This window comes from Desmodus rotundus, chromosome 3, assembly GCF_022682495.2.
Source record: "Desmodus rotundus isolate HL8 chromosome 3, HLdesRot8A.1, whole genome shotgun sequence".
NCBI classification, from domain to species: domain Eukaryota; kingdom Metazoa; phylum Chordata; class Mammalia; order Chiroptera; family Phyllostomidae; genus Desmodus; species Desmodus rotundus.
In genome coordinates this window covers 32,492,383-32,512,865 of record NC_071389.1, presented here as the reverse complement: position 1 = coordinate 32,512,865, position 20,483 = coordinate 32,492,383, and the positions used below count along the sequence as shown (strand labels likewise).

The following is a 20,483-nucleotide window of genomic DNA, read 5'->3' as shown; positions in this document are numbered from 1 at the left end:
ACTCATCCTCATGCTTTGGGGACAACCAAAATATTTAACAGCCCTGGCGACCCCCTGCTCTGTTAGGCTTTACACTTGGGTTACTGGACTGTGGGGAGATGGGTCCTAAAAAAAGGGCTAGTGTTGCAGAGCGGCTGTGTGGCACGGCTGACGGGCTCTAGGAATGGCTGATTAGCAATAAATATGGAGGTGTATCAGTGTATGGAGGTGAATCAGTGGCCAGCAGGCCCGTTCCATGTCATCCCTGCCTTGCATCAAGCCTGTTATGCTGTATTCCAGGCCCAGTTGGCTCACTTCCAAGGAAACTGAGCAGTTGCCGTCTGCAGGCACTATCCTAGCACAAGGGCTAGTCTGTCCATCTGGTCTCTGTACCTACCATTTGAGACAGTGACTGCAAAGGTGAGTTGGATCCACCCAGTTCAGGAGGCCTTACTGTATTTCTACCAGATAGAGCTTTTTGAACTTGCAACTTCAGAAAAACAAAGATGAATTAGCTGGAATAATGGTTAATCTATCCCATATAATGAGCTATGTTTAACACACACACACACACACACACACAATTACATATATGGAAATTCCAAGTCATTAGTGACTATAACGAGAGTGGCTCAGTCAAGAGTGTGACCTACCAGTTTCTCCCCACTAAGGAGCTGGTGACTGATTCTTGGCTCTGTCCTATTTGATTGCTCTGCTCTGTAGTAGGTCCTCTTCCACTTCACATGTGCTGACCCAGGTTACCTGCTTCCACATCCCAGTATTATTTGGTCACACCCTGATATGATGCCAATGTATAAACTGTAGAGGGTTCTTGATCTGTCTCCTGAGAAATGTTTTAAAATCATAGGGTACGGGGAAGGTGCCTGGTAGGTGGCATGGAACCAAAGAAGGATGGCTCGTGAAGGAGGACTAGCCTGGGAAGGTGACCAGGTTTGGTCTCTGTGCTGAAAACTTTAGAAGAAAAGGTTCAGTCTCTGTTAACTGCATTTCTTTTGTGCTAGTTCTATCTGTTCCTAATCACTGGTGCACAAATTCAAGCAAAAGTAGTTATGACTCTCAGCGTGCCCCTTTTGGACAGCTATGGAATTACAAAATGCTAAGTTCTGTCAGAGTTCAGGGTGGTCTATCATTTTCTCTCCTTTTAGATGAGAAAAGAATGTGTGTGTTATGGCACCCTGGTATACTGTAAGTAGGCTCCACTTGTGTGATAGTGTGTGGTGTTGCTCCACTCAGCTCTGAGGCACGAGTAGGATGTGAGGTAACTGGTGCCCCCATGGTGGAGGCCATTACTCCAGTGTGCCAGACAAGTATTGTCTGTGTGCACCGTGACTTGGAAAGGTTCGGAAGCACTGTTAGACCTCTTGCTATCTGGACAACTCTATTCCATGTGAAAAGCTCTTTGCTTACTTTTAAAGACATCCCTGTTCTCCACCTCACCAGAAGCTGCAGCAGCCAGCGGCAGGTTCCCTACCCCTCTGGAGCTGCCAGTGGAAGGCACCAGCTTGTCTGCACCCCTCCCCAGACCATCCTCAGCCCAGAGCCGCAGTCCCATGCTGCCGTTCCTTATAGCAAAGTCTTCGAGGCTGCTGGCTGGGAATTTGGAAGCCTTATCCATCTGTGTTATCTTCTTGAAACTCTTATTTTCTTTGTTGTGAATAATTTCATAGTTACAGAAAAGAACAGAGATGTAATAACAGCCATTTACTGCCCCTCCCCCAACACCTTGGCTTTATCATATCAACATTGTACCATTTACGCCAACAAGTCTCCTATTTTAAAAAGTGTAGAAATCTGGTTGAGACTTTTATCTGCTAACACCTGATACCACGTCTCTCCCTTCACCCTATGGGTCACCACTGTGATGGGTTCAATGTTTCTTCATACTCATGTATTCAAATATATAACTGGTGTCGTTTTAGAAATTTCTACAAAGGGTGTCACACCATAAGTGTTATTCTGTGAACTATTCCCTACTCATTATTACAGTGTAGAGATTCATTCAATAGAAACGTGTGGCGTTTCTCTGGTTCATTCATCTTAACTGCTATGTAGTATTCCACAAATGATTAGACCACAACTTATTTATCCATTTCATTGATCATAATTTAAGATATTCCCAGTTATTTTGCAATTGCAAGTCATGCTATTAAGAGCATTTTAGGATTTCCATTTTGTGGATTTCCTCTTGTGCATAAGTAGGAGAATTCTCTAGAGCATATAGCTAGGAGAAGAATTACTGATTATGTGCGTTTTCAAATTTCCTACAGAATGGCCAATTGTTTCCCAAAGTAATTAGACACATTTACACTTGCAACAGCGAAGTATGGGAGTTCCCATCTCCCTGACTCGTGAACATGGAGCTGTCGGCCATAAATGTGTCCCAGTCCTCACGATAAATGTGAAACGGTGTCCCATCGCTTTTGTAACATGTGTTTCCCTGATCACTGGTGGCAGTATCTTTCCATGGATTTCTTGGCCACGTTGGCTCATTCTTCTGTGAACTGACTTTTCATATATTTCACAATTTTATTGGGTTTTTTATTTGCATTCATTTGTAGTTCTTATTATCCTGATTATCAATACTTTGTCACTTATATGCACTGCAAATATCTTCTCCCAGAGTATGCCTTGGGTTTTCTTATTTGATTTATGATATATCTTGATATATGGAAGGTTTTTTAAAATTTTAATGTAGCTAAATGTATTGATCTATTACTTTATGAGCTTGCTTTTGTGACTGCCTTAAGTAATCCTTCCCTACCTGTATACATATTCTCCTGTGTTTACTTCTAAGAATTGTCAAATTTTGTGTCATACTTGGGTCTTTATCTCATTTAAGGCTGATCTTTGTCATATTTATTATCTTTGTCATATTTGTGTGTAATATGACTTAGGTATTTCATGATTTTTTCATTTCTATATGGGGAACCCATTGTCTGGGAACCGTATAAAAACTAGTCCTTTGTTTCTCTCATTGATGCGCAATCCCGCGTCTGTTATATATCAGTCTTCCTGCACACAGCACCCACCTGTTTCGGAGTTCTCTGTGCTGTCCCATCGGTCTACCACTCTTACTCTTCGCTGATGCCATATTTATAATAAATCTTAATTTTAAAATTGTCTTTATACTTGGTAGGGAGATATCCTTTTCCTTTTCCTTTTTATGGTTAGTTTTTAAAAGCATAGTTATCCTCTTTTTAAAAAACTAAAATATAATAGTATTGTGACAGGTGGATTTAATCTATATTTATTATAATTATCAATATGTTTGGACATATTTCTACTACCATATTTGTACTTTCTGTTTATCATTCATTTTCTTTGTTTTTTCTTTTGCCATTCCTTTTTTTGCATTATGTTTTACATACTGCCTGTCTTTTTCCCCCCCATCTGCAGATTTGTATGTTACAGACTTTATTTCTAAACTTAACTGGGTCTCCTTTGGATATATACTTGACTGCATTTTCTTACAAAGTCCACAGTCATCTAAAGTTTCTGTGATCCTTTCAGCCACAAAAGAGCTTTAGCATGCTGTAGCCGCTGCCCTGTCAACACTTAGTTCTTAATGTTTAGACTTTTAAGTTAAACTCTTGCAAAAAATAAAGTCATTGTATTTATTATTATCATTACCATCACCATTAGCTAATTGACTTTTCTTAGATGGTTTATAAATTTTTGGTTGTCTTATTTATTGTATCATCTTATGTTACCTTACTAAAGTGAACCCATTAATACCTAACTTAGTCCATGTGTCCTTATTTTGACATTTCCTCTAGAATGATAATTTGACTACTTTGAGGACTTTCCTTTGTACTTTGAGATTTTTTTTCATTGTTTTCTGACATTATTAGTTGCTGATGAGAAGTCTGCCATTATTTAATTGTTTTTGGTAGCATCTTTTCTTGGTTAAGTTTCAAGATTTAAAAAAATCTTAATGTTTTGCTTTTTTACTCTGATGTATCTAGATATGAATTTATTTCTATTCACCCCGCTCAGTACTGTGAGTACACTTTCCACCTCAGAATCTGTCTTTATTTCTGAGAAATTATTGGTAAATCATCTCTTTAAATGTTACTTTTCCTCCATTCCTTTGATTTTCTTCTTCAAGAATTTTTATTAGATGACTATTGGATTTGCTCAAGTGGCTTGGTTCTTAACTAATTTTTTGTGATATTTTTATCATTTTACCTTACTGCATTGATTTTGAGCTCCCCACAAGTAGTTTGCATTCATAAACTTGCTTTTGACTAGATCTAATCTAAATTTGTCTTGTCTTTTAAAATATTTTAATAGATATATTTTTAATATCCAAAAGTTTTCTAATTTTGTTTATATTCACCTGTTCTTGTTTTATTTCTGCCTATTCTGTTTCATAGTTTCTTATTCTGTCTTAATGTCTGCCTTGTTTCTCTGAATACCCTCAATATGCTTACTTTAAAATCTTTGTTCTATAAAGTAAGTTTCATCTGGAGTGAATTCAGGTTACAATTGTTGATTTTGTTTAGTATCATTTTTAGTGTTCCATTTCTTTATGCAGTTTGAAATTTTAATTTGTAAAATCATTGTGAAGGGGAAGGGTTCTGTTTTCCTCTCTCCCATCCCTGACCCCACTAAACTCCCACTCTGCTCCCATCTCCCTGCGTGGTGGTTTGTGCAGTTGCCTCCACCCACGTCTTTAGCATAAGACCTGGCAAAAATTGGGGATATGGCAGATCTAGTGACCAAAAAGTCAGAATAGCTTATTAGCACTGCTTCTGGCTCCTGAGTCTCTCTCCCTCCCCTCTCCAGGCCTGTATGCACAGGAGCTATCTCCCGGAAAGTTCTGCAACATCCCCTTTTTTTCTGGTTCCTCTCATGACAGGGAAGCCCCACCCTCGATCTTTGCTCTAAGCAGAACACTGTGTCTCCGATCGTCACCTCCTACAGAGCATTGTTAGACGATTATTCCACAGGATAGTATGGGATAAAGCAAGCTGTCAGCCGCAACTGCCCAGCTCCACATCCTGATCTTAGTGGGCCAGTAACCTCAGGATCATTATCCTTTTGCATTCCTGTGCATTTCAGCGTCATGGGGATATCTCCCTCACGAGGGAGCCCAAATATGTGTTTTATTTCTTTTTTATATATATTATTCAATAGTACTACTTAATGGAAATGAGTAGGCTTATTGAAGCATGAACTTATATAGTCATGTGATCCAGAAGTCCAACTATAGTTTCTTTTTTATCTTTTGGAAATTTTATTTTCCTATAACCTGTCAATGAAGGGAGGTGGTATGAGGAAGTATTATTTCCTATCCAAGTAAAACCCTAACCACCAGATCGAGAAGAGAAACTGTTATTTTCTGCACATGTATACACAAATACATGTAATTTTCAAAATAAAGTTAGAATGATACTATATAAACTGTTTTATTGTAATCGTGTGAACATTTTTCAATGTCATTTAATATTCTCTAAGAGGGAATTTAATGTGGCTAAAATGCATTCTATTATATGTTAATCCTCCTATTACATATTAAATTGTCCCCAATTATTTAATTATAAATAATACCACAAAGAACATTTTTATATAAAAATTTTCATGTGCATGTCTAATTATTTGTTTGGGAAAAATTCCTAAAATGAGAATTACTGACAATATATACAGAGTTCACTAGGCTATGAACTATGTAACAATGACATCAGAATTGCAGGGGCTTACGAAACAAAGGTCCACTTTCCACTTCAGGTACACTTTGCACGTGGACTGGCGCCAGCTCCGTCCTACGTCATCTTTACTGTGGCACCTAGCTGACTAAACAGCTTCTGTTGGGAACATAACATTGCTGGCTGTCTTAGTTTGGGTTCCCTAATGAGCAGACCTCAAGAAGATTTAGTGCAGGTGGTTTATTTGGTAGATGATCTCAGAGACCTTGGTAGAGATGGGAAAGTAATACAGAAAAAGGAAGAAAACCAAGAAAGGTTTGTTATCAAGCAAGCCACCACCGATGGCAGTGGGACCTAATCAAACTGGGGAACCCTGAGTCAGTGTGGAAAGTAAGCGTCAGAGTTAACCCTCTGGGGGCCAAAGGAGGGGGCTCGACGGTGGGTGTGTTAATTCCTTGACACATCCGATCTACCAGTGTGTGGACATACAGATTCCAGCGGCCAGGGGCAGCCCTCAGGAGAGACTTGCAGGTGTCAGCAATTGGATGTGACTCCACATGTACAGAAATAGGTGCAGGAGGACATGTGATGTTGTGGGAAGGTACTGACAGCACCTGCCATGTGGGGCATGGGGACAGAGGCAAAAGGGAGACACGGGGAGCCATGTACCTGCTCTTAAAAATTGAGGAAGGCATCACTTCTGCCCAGGTATACTTGGTCACAGCAAGTCATAAGCCTACTCCTAAATTCAAAAAGGTAGTTATCTTTTTATTGTTGAATTGTAAGAGTTTTTAAATATGTAATCGGGGTAAAAGCCTTTTATAAGCTATATAATTTGTAAATATTTTCCCTTTTCTATGGGTTGTCTTTTCACTTACTTGATGCCTTTTGAAGCAAAAAAGTTTTGAACACTGATGAATCAAGCTCAATTTATCTTTTTTTTCTTTTGTGGCTTGTACTTTTGTCATAGCTAAGAAAACATTGGCTCACCCAAGGTCACAGAGATGTACTCCTACAGGTTAACTTTTTTAATATGACATCAGGTAGAAGTCCAAATTACCTTTTTTGAATATGGATGTCCAGTTTTCCCAGCACTGTTTGTTGAAAAGCCTGTTCTTTCTCCATCGAATTATCTTGGCTCCCTGTCAAACGGTCATGGCTTTTTGATGGTACAGACTAAAAGGACAGCATTTAGGAAGTATCTTATGCTGGCACTCAGTGCCAAAGATGTGTCAAGTGCTTTACATGTATTTCCCACATAATTCTCCCTGCTATCCCATAATTCAGGTATCATCCTTCCTGCTTTGCAGACGAGAAACAAAGGTGCTGCCTGCTTAGGTGAATTGCCCACGTGCACACTGTTTATAAGTGACAGAGTCAGGATTTAAATCCAAATCTGTCTGATTTCAAATCCTTTGTCTTTTCCACTGATACATATAAATATTACTTCATTTATGCCCTGACTGGTGTGGCTCTGTGGATTGAACACCAGACTGCGAACTGAAAGGTCGCTGGTTTCACTGCTGGTCAGGGCACGTGCCTGGGCTGCAGACCAGGTCCCGGGTTGGGGACGTGCAAGAGGCAGCTGATTGATGTTTCAGCCATTTGACGTTTCTCTTTCACACTGATGTTTCTCTCCCTACTTTCTCCCTTCCTTCCCATTTCTCTAAAAATAAATAAATAAAATCTTTAAACACTTCTCTATTTGTGATATTGGCCCATGGAGTCTTCTTTCTCAGACAGCATTTGTGCTGATCCCCTTTGCTGGAGCCACAGAGAGCCTGGAATGTCAGGGATGGCGTAGTCACTGGGACTTTTCCGCTAACTAGGCTATATCCTAAAGAGACATTTGTTATCCTGAGATATCATAGAAACCTCCAAAAAAATCACAGGTAGATTTGTTCCTGATCAAAAATATTCACAAAGTTTGTTTGTTTGTTTGTTTAAATCTCCTCTTAGCATTGTTAAAATAATAATGATTAATGGTGGTAGGCTGAGACTGCTGGCTATTACATGACAATTTCAGGCTTTGCCTCAAGATGTAAATTTAGCCCCTCTGGAGACCAGAGGAACAAGAGAGACCAAGTTAGCCATTATCACTGCCTCATGGCCATTTTGGAGCCAGCCTGGCCTGTGGGGCCAGCCCAGAGTGGCCAGGACCAGGAGCAAAGCCGAGTCAGGGCACTCCGGGCCTCACAGCCCCAAAGTTAGCAGCACAGTGGACAGGCATGGAGAGGATGGTTCATGAATGCATACACATCCTTCAAATAACTTTAAAGACATCTTTAGAGAAGAGAAATAAATTACTCCTAATCCCATAGCCTTGGTACAATACAAACCTAATTCTATGTATACCTTTTCCTTTTCAGTTCTTGTCTATATGCAAAAACATATTTACATAATTGCAATCACAGTAAATTTTTATATATATCTTTTTCCACTTAACATTATTTCATAAACAATCTTTATGTTGCTATGTAGTTTCCATACCATCTTTTTTACAATAATTTTCTGTATTAAAAAATTGCACATGGCCATGGTGCAAATTCTGAAAAACAGAGAAGTTATAAAGATGAAAATATCAGTAGTTTCCCAGAGGCAACCACTGTTTAATATTTTAACACATTTACTTCTTTGCCTTTTTTATGCATGTATACTTTTGTTTTACATAGTTTACACAATATAGATATAAAATGTTATCCTGATTTTTCACTTAATATTACAACAGAAAGATTTTCCCATGCCAATAATGTTGGATATTTAACTTGATTTTAGTTTCTTAATCTTAGGAATAATTTATTAACCTTCGTGTATACTTTTTGTCCACATTTTAGGTTATTGTCTTAAAATAGATAACTAGGGATGGACTTAATAGATCCATGTGCATTTTATGAGCATTTTAAAGGCATACTTATTTTTAAAAGCTCTAGTACCTTCCATCTTTTATATGTAGCCTGGTTTATAAAAATATATGTCCTATTGTTGAGCATGTGTTATTTCCAGATGTTTTTCTCTTATAAATAACTACCATAAAATTATTTGTGAAAACATCCTTTTACTTTTTTTTGAAAAAGTTTTCTTATGCTCAATATTTTTAAAGTGGCATTACTGGGCCAAAGAGCATTAATATTTTAAGGCATTATTGAGTCTTGTTGCCATCTCATTTTCCAGGAAGATTGTATCAATTCACGTTCCCATCCCCCAACTTCCACCTCATATCAACAGTGAAAAACAACAGCATGGGGTGTTATTACTCAGGAAATGTATTAAATCTATGTAAACAAATTTTGGAATCTGAGAAAATAAAGGGAAGGAGAAGTATCTTCTCAAGGTCCCCAGGAGACAATCTGAGTGCTGTGCTCCTAGGATGTTTTTCCTGGGAAATCTGTGTAGGCCACCGTATCCCAGGACTGCGGTGAAGAAATTCACAGGAAAGGGGTCAAGGGTCCCATTCTGGAACACCCAGGTGGGTGGACTGAGCTCTGGAAAGGGGAATTTTGAGGGGTGGCACACAAAAGCACCGTCGCTGACCAGCATGAGAGAGGTCACGTTGGGATGGAGCCAGCAAGACCTTGACCATCAAGTAGAACGCAGACCCCAGGCCTAGAGGAACTGGAATTCAAAGTGTGAAAGGTCAAGTTAAGGCTCAGGAACTACATACGTAGGAGTCTTTAATCACAACCTAAATTAGCTTAAGCAAAAAATGGTAGTCCATTGGTTCATGTAAATAGGCAATCCAGAAATAAATCTGCCTTTCCGTGCATCTTGATACAGGGGTCATGGGACCTTGTCCGATTTTCTCCTCCTCACTCAACTTGCTCCGTGGTAACTCCATTCCCAGACCACATACGGCCTTAAGATGGCAGAATTTGCATGCTCCCAAATTCTAGTCCAGTAGGAAAAAGCATAAAGACTCACACAGATGTCCCAGCAGAATCTCTATGGCTTCTTATTCTTTGATTGGTTCCTTATGACCTCTTCTTTGAAAAAATATCTGTGTCCAGGGAAATCTGTCCTGATTGGCTGAGAATTAAATTATAAACATCATATGTGAAATTGGGGGATAAATTGGGGACTGGCATTACCTGGAAATAGCCCCAAATCACTTGAATTTTTTTCAATGACTATCTCTGTGCTCAAGCTAAATCAGCTATGTGAATTATAAGGTCTGAGAACAGGGCAAATACTGATCTGTTCTGTAACAGTTCTGCACAAAGGCCGGATACACCAGGGGCTCCACAGCTAGAATCTCTGGGCAGTGACCAGACTCAGCATCAGGAGGGGGCTTGGACCCATGGGGCGCCTTCCTGGTTAGAGCTAGAGCCACATCAGTGGCCAAGGGTATTGAGGGCAGGTCTGTTCAGATTTTCTGTTTTTTCCTGATTCATTCTTAGTTGGTTATATGTTTCCAGGAACTTATCTATTTCTTCTACATTATCTAATTTGTTGGCATAGAATTGTTCATTGTAGGAAGTATCTTAATCTGTTCCAAATGACCGCAAAAGCAGGTGTGTGCTCTGTACACTTTTTATTTACCTATTTATTTATTGTACATGTGTGCAGCAGCAGGGTGTGGGTAGAAGAGCAAGGAATTTGTAGTACATATATACATCCTGTGTTCAAATCCCACCTCTTCTATTGATACTTATAGTTTGACCTTGGGAAAGTCGGTAAGCTTTTCTGTGCCTTGCTTCCATTTTTACCATCTGTGAGATCAAAATGATAATAATACTTTTTAGAATTTTGTGAAGAATAGACATGGTATATGTGAAGTGGCCATCATAGGAACGTGCATGGCCCATAGCAGGATTTAAGTACATGGTGATTGCATTGCTTCATGACAGATTACCCAAACCTTAGCAGTTTCTAACGACAGTAATGTTTATTTTCTCACAGTTTGTAAGGGTCAGGATTCTAGTTGCAGCTTAGCTGGATGGTTTTAGCTTAGGAACTCTCATGAATTACAGTGAAGATGTCAGCCAAGTCTGTGGTTATCTGCAGGCTTGTGTGGGATTAGAAGATCATCTTTCAAGGTGACTTACTAACACTGGTGACAAGTTGGTGCTGGCTTTCAGCAGGAGGCCCCAGTTCCTTTCCACATAGACCTTTCTATAGGGCTGCTTGAGTATCCTCACAACATGGCAGCGGACTTCCTTCAGAGTGACTAATCCTAGAGAGAACAAGGTAGAAGCTGCAGTGTCTTTTGTGATATAGGCTTATACCTGGACATAAATGCCAGGAAGTGAGAACCATTGAGGGGCCCCCATGGAGTCTGGCTATCAAAGTGCTAATGCTGGTAATTATGATAATCAATACAGACAGTCCCAGATTTATGATGGTTCAACTTAGGAATTTTCAACTTTACAGTGGTGCGAAAGTGATATACATTTAGTAGAAATGATGCTTTACAGTTTCACCTCTTCCCGAGCTAGCGATACATGGTACCATACGCTCTCACGATGCTGGGCAGCAGCAGTGAGCCCCAGCTCCCAGCCAGGCATGCAATCCTAGGGGTAAATGGCTGACTCTCTACAGTGTCCTGTGTTGCCAGCACTTTTTGGATATTGTGTTCTGAACATTGGAAGGTAGGCTAGGCTAAGCTATGATATTTAGATGCATTAAATGTATCTAGACTTACAACATTGGCAATTTATGATGGGTTTATCTGGACTTAGCCCCATTCTAAGTTGAGGAACATCTGTACTAGGTCTTTGGTTCCTTTTAGACACACTTACCTTTTCTCATTCCTTCAAGGATTCTCCCCTTACTCCCAAGATATATGAGCAATGGTCTCGCTTTTCCAGATTGGGAGGGTTTTCTGAGAAAAGTACTGAGAATTGTCTAGCTACTGTTTCTTCCATAAATAAATAGCTGCATCTGTGTCTTTCCATCCGAACACAAACCTGAGCTGTAAGGGCCTTTGCCTCGGTCATGGATGTGAGAAGTGTCTTTGGCTCACTGGACTGAGAAGGTTCCATGCACACAGTATCTGAGGAATGTAAAATTACCATATTTTGCCATGTATAATGCACACCCATGTTTTTGTGTACAATACCCTGTTATTATACTCTTGGTATGTAATCAATATACCATGTATAATATGCATCCTTATTTTTCTCTCAAAAATTTGGGCCAAAAAAGTGTGCATCATACACGGTGAAATACGTTAAGTCTTGGGCAGAGTGACCCGTTTCACCAGCCTGAAGTCTGAAGTACTCCTCTGGCCTGCTTCATTACTCTCCCTTCAACAGCTGGCTGTCCTAACCTTTGCAGAAGCTGGGGGTCCCCTTCCAGCCTACCTGGAGCCTAAGTGGTGTTTAGTAAAGTTTAAACAACCCCATGTAGGGTGGCTGAAAAGCAATCTCCATTTCTTTTGGATAAGAAGAAGAAAGAAAAAAAAAAGTGCCTCCCTCTTCCCTCTACTTGCTCATTAGGATTCTGGCTTACGGTGGCGGCGCCCGGCCGCTCTAATTGGATCCGTGCGCACACAGGTCTGCGCGGCTCCATTGAACACTGACATTTCTAACTAACTGACCTTTTCAGGACCACTGGTACTCCCATAATGAGTGTGCAGCAGCATTGTGTGGACACAATACGGCGGACTTCACAGTGCCCAAAGAATGCAGGATTGAAAACTATTCAGAATTCCCAGTCTCGAGTTAGCAAAATGAGAAAATTAGGTCCCAACATTCATCAGCGTGTTATTGTGCAGGTATCGATTTCAATGCCCTTTCATTTCTTTCAGAAAAAAAAAAAGTTGTCTTATAGAGGTCTAAATTAACTTTTGTTCTGTTATTTTTCCTCTGTACCTATAAAAAGGTCAAACACATTCATAAGGCTGAGAGAGATTTGCTGGATATAAGCACTGAGATAGCAATCAACCTTCAAATAACCTTTAAGGAGACATTGGGCTCTTCCATGAACAATAATTGATGTACTCATTAAGGCCATGAAATTCTTCAGGACTCACCTCAAGGAGAACAGTTACAGGGCCCGTGGCAAAAATATGTCGTTTAGAACAGTGAGATAATGACTCAGATATGTGAAATTGTGGTCCATTCAGTGTCGCTGGGACAAGGAAGGGGACGTCATAGGGAAGCTAACAAGGTGGGAAAGGAGAGCAATGGCTTTCCCACTGGCCAGCAGGGGTAACGTAGGGGCCTGCGTGCGAGAGGCTGCGGTTTCTGAGTGTCCCCAGGGGCCACAGCAGAAAATCAGATTCTTTTTCTCCATGGAAATGGGGAAGAGGCATAACAGATTTATCAAGGCCACGGTCTCCCCTCGGAGAAGGAGGGTATGGCGCAGCAGCCACAAGCGGCAGCCCTTGGATGAGACAGTGCCCACAGTGCACGGGCGTGCGGCGCTCCCTCTAGTGCCCCTCTGAGCATTATATGCTTTTCCATTCGTGGAATCCTGGAATCGGGCCACCCGAGGACTGCGTTCTACAAGTGTTTATGAGCACAGATCATGTGCCAGGTCCTGTGCTGGGTACTGAGAGCATCTAAAAGATAGTCTAATTTCATTTCTATCGAATGTAATTTGATGCAAGTCAGTAAGTATTTCTTAAACATTTATTTTGCGTCAAGAACCAGGCATGAAGAGACAAATAGGACACAATCTCTACCCCACAGGCATTTATAGCCCAGGGCTCCCTGCCCTCACTTTGAAGATGAGAGATGGAATTAATGCTGAGGGGCTTCCTCACAGAGTACCTTACTGTGCCAGGTACTATATATTTTGTAATCTTCTAAATCCTAACTACTACTCTGTGATTATAAATATTATTATCCCGCTTTGGAGAAGAAGCAGCTAAAGTTTAGGCAGGTGGTATGATTCACTCAGAATCATCCAGGTTGTAAGTGGCTGAGCACACTGACTCCAAAGTCCGGGCCTTTTTTGCCTCCATCATTTTTGGAAGGGCCCTCTTTGACCTTCATTTCATCTACTCAAGTAGTGAGTAGTGCAGAAGTTTTCGTTTGGGTAAGTTTTTTTACCGGGTAACTTGCATGCGCAAAAAGCTTGATTATATCTTGTAATGAGAAAAGAACCATAATTGATATGCTGATGAAGCCTGGGTCTGCTAGGAAGAAAACGGTTGTGGAGTATGTTTCTAGTTCAGGAGTGAGATATAGATGACACATGAACCGCCAATCGCCTGTCTCATAGGCCCACGCCATCACTAAGTCATTATGAAACTTCTTTCTGCTCAGCCTCGATTCAGTTTCCAAGTCTCTCTGCACAGTACTTTAGCCAGCCACTGTGCAAAGGCTGATACCTACCTGTGAGATAAAGACTACTTACCATACCTGAACTGGTCCGGCTGTTGGCCCAAAAGGGAGAAAGGACTCGCTGGAGGCCATGAAGTGAATGAGTGGCAGTTAAAGGAGCTGTAGACCTCAGCACTTATACGAGGGAAGTCTAAGGCCTAAAGCCTGAGGCAGGGTCAAGATCAGTGTGAACGTAGTCAGGAAGCACTTTCTTCCTCTGATCTGTACCTGCTCCTCGTGTCCTGCAACTCGCCATCCATTCGATCTACAAATTTACCGAGTACTTACTATATGCCGGCACACTGGAGACTCACAGTAGCCCAGGCCCCTTTCTTTGAAAGTACAATTGATTATCATCTTTTACTTACTGTGGAGGGGAGGGGAGTGTGGGGGGCAGGGAGTGAAGAAGGTAATCAAAAGTTCAATCTAAATAATGTGTTGGGGGCCTGAGGTCCTCTCTGGTATCTCCCAGGTTGTGGGTCTCACACTGCTGATAGCCCCAGGAGTTTGTGCCCCTTAAGCCAGTACCCTCCAGGAAGTGGGGCAGGTCAGGCCTGTTGCATCCTGGGCCTCCTGCTACATTGGCTTCTGCTGGACCAGGTACTCCAGATTGTGCTGTAGAAACAGTGATGACGGTAACAAGCAACACTTACTCAGTGCCCACTACATGCCAGGTACTGTTCGAAATATGTATCCTATATTAACTCACTTAATCTTTACAAAACCCTTTGGAAGTAAGTACCATAATTTAAGATCAGTTGGATCTTCAAGGATACACAGGCGTTCACAACACAGGTGAAAGCAGGGGCACAAGTGGTGATGGGAGGTTGTCCTAAACCAAGAGGACAGCATACGTGGGGCACAGAGCACAACAAAAGTGGCGGGAACAATGGAGTGTTTATCCCTCTGTCTTTTCCGATACAGGACATATGACTTTGAACATGAGAGCTCAGTTAGTGCATGAGTTTAAAGGAAAAGGGAGTGATCACTGGCATAAAATCAGAAGATTTAAAAAGTGTCCATTGATTCCAATCACAAAGAAGTCCTTGTGGAGTGGGCTGGGGTGGGGGTGGGTAGTAGACTGCAGCGGAGTCAGGAGCCAGTGCACATTGAAGAAGGAGAGATTGCAAGTATAGGCGACCCTCTCGTAAAGTTTGACTGGGAAAGAGGAAATGTAGGACTGAGGGATAGCCTCTTTTTTCACGTGGAGAGGACTTGAACATGTTGATTAATGATGTGGGGCAGGACTTGGAGGCGCAGGAGAAGGAGAGGTTGAAGATCCTTCAGTGGGAGGGTGTCAGGGAGAGCGAAGGTCCTGAGAGACTACGGTAGGTGGGAGCCAGAGGACAGGATGCCCCAAAGGCAATCGGACACAGATCAGCACGGCCTGCGCATAGGGCAGAGGAGGAGAGTAATGACTCTACAGGTTAGATGTTGTACAACAATCCAACCTTCCTCATAGCACAGTGAGGACTAAACGCACTCACACTGTACGGTGTGCGTGGCTTACAGTAAATATAAATTCAATATACGTTATCCAAAAACAAGGATCAGAAAGAAGCAGCAGAGAATGCTGAGTCATAATTTAACCCTTCAGTCTGCCCAGTCTAATAAGAGAGAAGAGGGCTCAGCCTGGGGTTTCAGCAGTGCTATTAACCCCTTAGGACTCCAGGCAAGTCATTTTCTCTCTCATGCTCTGTGTCTTCTCTGTAAAGTGAGAAGTCCACGCTAGATGAGTTCAGGGGGTCTTTCTGACTGGAGCATCCTATGAATCTGTGCCTCTACGACATTCACAATTGGGACGTTCAGGTTTTGTGTGTGTGTGTGCAGTAAAATTTTATTATGGATACTGAAATTTGAATATTATATGATTTTACATGTCACAGAATATAATTCTTCCTTTTGATTATTTTTCAACCATGTAAAAAAAATGAAAACCATTTTAGCCCATGGGCCATGTAAAAACAGACAGCAGCAGCCAGATTTGGCTCATGGACCATTGTTTACCTAATAACATGAGTCGCAAAAGTCCGTCCCACCATCATTCAAAACTGATTTATATTAGGAACAAAAACGAAGATCTTTTGAACGTAATGGAAAAACTCCATTTTAACAAGGTATTTTACATTAAAACACCATTCTTAGAAATTTGTATACCCTATAAGTAAAATGCCACCTCATGTTTTGGGGAATCATAAAAATTTTTTAAAACACGTATAGTTCTACAAACTTAGCTCAACAACTATTGTGCCAACATAAGGTAATTTTAATATATGGAAAAGTGTTTCTTTCCCCAAGGTACCCCTTCCCTGGGTGGTGCCCGAAGGTTGTGTGTTTGTTACCATCTTAACCGTGTTCAAGTCTGCCGTTCAGTAGTGTTGTGCGGGGTCAAGTCTGCTCCCATTGCGCGGGGCGCATCTCCAGGCCTTTCAGTCCTGCAAACCCGAAAGGCCCCATCCAGTCAACAGCAACTCCCCTCTCCCCTTCCCACCTGCCCCTGGTAATGGCCATTCTACTTTCGCTTCTGTGACGACTGCAGTTACCTCGTGTCAGTAGAATCATATTATATTTGTCCACTTGTAACTGGCTTATTTGACTTAGCATAATATCCTCAAAGTTCATCCATGTTGTAGCAAGTGTCAGAATCTCCGTTCCTGTAAGGCTGAACAATGTTCCATTGTAGGCATACTCCAGTTTGCTTACCCACTCTCCCGTCAGTGCACGTTTGAGTTGTTCCTACCTCTCAGCTGTTGTGAATAGTGCTGCCATGAACGCGTGTGTGCAAATATCTTCTCAAGACCCGGCTGTCAGTTCTTTTGGATATATGCCCAGAAGTGGGATTGCTGGATCATATGGTAGATCTATTTTTAATTTTTGAGGGACCTCCATTCCACTTTGTTTTATGGTTCTGTTTCCTTCCCTCTAAAAGCTGTGGCAGAATACGATCCCACTGTTTTCTCTTTCTTACGACCTTTGGTAAATCAGACTTGTGACTGCTCATAGCTTTCTTTAGAGGGCCAGCAATCCATGGGAGGACGTAGGCACTCACAGGAGAACTGGGCCAGCCATAATAACAAGAAACCTGAATGAAAGTCCTGACCCATGCTAATTCTTTTAGTTTCATTTCATTTCTCACCCTGATCTTAGTTTTTGAAATTGCTGCATTGAAGACAATGACTTGATTAGGTCATCCTTAGTAAAATGCACTTATGTGCCTTCCCCCCAGGAAGAACAAGAAGTGAAGTCATTTCAAATGATGGGATTGCAGAGACGATGGGAAACGGGGCGGTGGGGTGAGGGGAGGAGTGAGGAGAGTTAAGGCTGGTGGGAAGGGGGTTTGAGCTAGGAAATTGAAACCATGAATGCAGAAAAAGATGTAAATGTTGTTTCCCAGATTTTATAGCTCCCAGATGCCTCCTCTAATTGCATAGCTAACCCTGAGTTTATTAAGTTATTTTCCAGAGTCAAACTCATTTGTATACATGTCAGAATGTAAACTGAATTTTAAAAGTAAGGTCCTTGGATTAGAATTCAGGAATGATAAACAAACTCATTTAGAATGTAAGATTTGCATGTCATTTGCATGTGCCCAAATGCAATTACATGTGCTCTGTAAATATGCATTTCACATTTATTTGTCATGATAGAACAGTATGGAGGAAATTAATTGCCACAGATTTTTTTTTAATATTTAAAGAAAAAATGATGGCTCTTAAAATAGACTCTGCCAGTGCATGATTCAATGTGCAGAAACTGGCAAGAAGAGATAAGGATCCGTCGAAAGCCATAAATTCCCACTGTAACATCTGTAGTAGTTCAAATCGCATGGTTTATGGAGGCCCCTTTTGCCTTCTCCATGGGTATTACCATAGCCCAGATTTATTGCGGGCTCGGTGCAAGGACAGTTTTACAAGCAAAGCTTTAAAAAGGGGAGGGGGGCTGTTTCCTCTTTGAAAGTTCAGGATTGAATTGAAATGAAATAGCTGCTCTAGCTTTAGAAACTTCTAGACAAGCAGTCTCCCATATACTTCCACACTGCCTACAACCTGTCTCTTTTCTCTCATTTTCCACATTTTGTAATGAGAGGTAGCTTGAATAACCAAGAAACTATCCTTAGATTAAAAAGACACCATAGAATCAGGAGGCCTCAGATACTAGGTGTTGATGCCAGTGTGGGAAAGCTTTTTTTTGTATTTAATTTCTTAGGTTAGGGCACAGTTAAACTGACTATTTTTGTGTGTACGGCTCTTGTGAATTTTAACACAGGTGTAGGTTTGTGTATCTGCCACCACAATCAGGACACCGAACGGTTCCATCCCCCCACAGGACTGCCTGGTATTCCTCCTTTGTCGTCACACCCTTCCCCCCAGGTCCCAGCAAACACCGATCTGTTCTCCATCACTGCAGTTTTGTCTTTTGCAGAAGGCTGTGAAAATGAAATAATACAATAGGTAACTTATTAAGACTAGCTCCTTTCACTTAGTTAATGCTTTTGCAGTTCACCTAAGGTGTCCATATCAATAGTTCACTCCTCTTTTCCTTTTTATTGTTGAGTACTATTCACGTGCAGGGGTGTACTCCGGTTTATACATTTACCACTGAAGAATATGGGGTTGTTTCCAGTTTGGGCAATTGAGAGTAGAGACTATGAACATTCGTTTACAGGTATTTGTGTGAACACAGTTTTCATTTCTTTGGTAAATACCTACCAGTGGGATGCCTGGGTCATAGGGCAACTATGGTTAGCACGTCAAGGACTGTACCAGCTGACATTCCGACCAGCAATGCGTGAGGTTCCGGTAGCTCTGAATCCTCACCAGCACATGAAATTATCAGTATTTTTAAATTTTTAGCCAGTCTGGTAAATCTGTAGTGATACCTTATTGTGGTTTAATTTGCATTCCCTTCTCTCTAATGATGTTGCAAGGGAAAGCTTTTGATACATGGATGATGTATGAATGCTTCTTATGCCCCTGTGCTGTATTAGGTGACTTATGTGCATGTTAACTCATTTAAACTTCACAGTCTTGTGAGATAGCTATCCATTATTCTCTTACAAAGACTGAGGAAACCAAGACTGGGAGAAGTCATCTGCTGTATTCTCTCAGTAAACAGCTGCAGAGTGTACAGTCTATGCCAGTTGCTCGGCAAGGCTCTGGGACCACAGGGGTGTCTCTGCCTTTGGCAGCCTTATAGCATAGTAAGAAGGATGCGCGCATTTGAGCAAAGAAGTGTTCTGTGTGAAAAGACCATAAGCAGAGAGTGTGGAGTGAACAAGGGGAGGTGGGCTTTAATGGGCCCTGGTTCCAAATACTCCAGTGAAAATATAAAAAACTAAGAGTCCAAAGTTTACATGAACCTGTGGAGGAATCTGGACTCAAATTGACATCAAATGCATTTCTTCATCTGTGAAGCTGGGAAGCTACGAAAGACACTCACCACCTGTCCAGTTTTCTCTGCTGGATCAGCAGAGGGCAGCTGTTTACCCTCAGCAGGAGTGGAGGCCATCTCCCTTTCCTGATGCACCCTGGGCTGGAGGGCCAGCAGTTAGCAAGTGGCCAGTGAAGCCAGTGCAGGACTCCTGTTCTAATACAAGAATACCCAGAAGCCTCCCCACCATACACCAAACTTGGCACCAACTGCTATTGTTGGTAGTTACATGTCCCAACTCCACTGAGCATCCTCAGCCCACCATGCGCTGGGCTGTCACTCCAAACAGAGATTGTATGGCGCACTGGGAAGAGCACTGTATGTGGACTTACAGGTCTTGACATCGAGTTTGGTTTCAGCCATTTCCCATCTCTGTTCTTTCCTGGGCCTCAGCTTGTCCACATGCACAGATGAGGTTAAAAAGATTTCCTTCAACCAACATCCAAATCCATCACCACCTCTTGTCTATTCTACTCCCAGACTATATCTTGAACATACCCGTTGCATTTCGTCTCCACCATGTTTCTCTTTTAGCCACCTACCCCCATCTTGCTGGACAGCTATAACAGCCTCCTGCTTGGTCTGCCAATTTTAACTCTTGCCACTAGATGGTCCATTATCCACACATCAGCCAGAGTGCCCTTTTTAGAACTAAAATCACTTTCCTGATTAAAACTCTTAAATGGCTTCCCATCACTGAAAATAAAATTCAAATGCCTTACCATGGTGCAGAGAGCATTTTTGGTTTGGGTTCTTATATCTCTCCGCCTCCTACCATAGCACCCTCCCCGTCTCGCTACTTATACACTAACCACACTGGTCTCCATTCTCTTCCTCAGGCCAGTTGAGCCCTTTCTGACAACTGGACTTGTAGACATTCTTTTTGTCTGTAATGCCACCTCGCCAAGAGTGTTTTTCTGACTATTCTATTGAAATGCCCTTCTCCATCTACTTGCTAACTCACCACCCTAATTTTCCTTCGAAGAACTTACAATAATTATTACTATTTTTATATTTTGTTGTGTATTATATACTATATATCTTTTTATTATTATAAATTTTATTTTTTAAGCCCCATGAGAATGGAGACCTTGCCTATTACACTTATACAGCATGACACATGGTAAGGGTTTAATAG

At 41.4% G+C, this 20,483-nt stretch overlaps 1 protein-coding gene across 3 annotated transcripts in view; it reads left to right on the top strand.

The window, feature by feature from the left end:
- The window catches only part of AGBL4 (AGBL carboxypeptidase 4), a 1,086,758-nt gene that overhangs the window by 787,320 nt on the left and 278,955 nt on the right, over window positions 1-20,483 (top strand). The window lies entirely within an intron of this gene.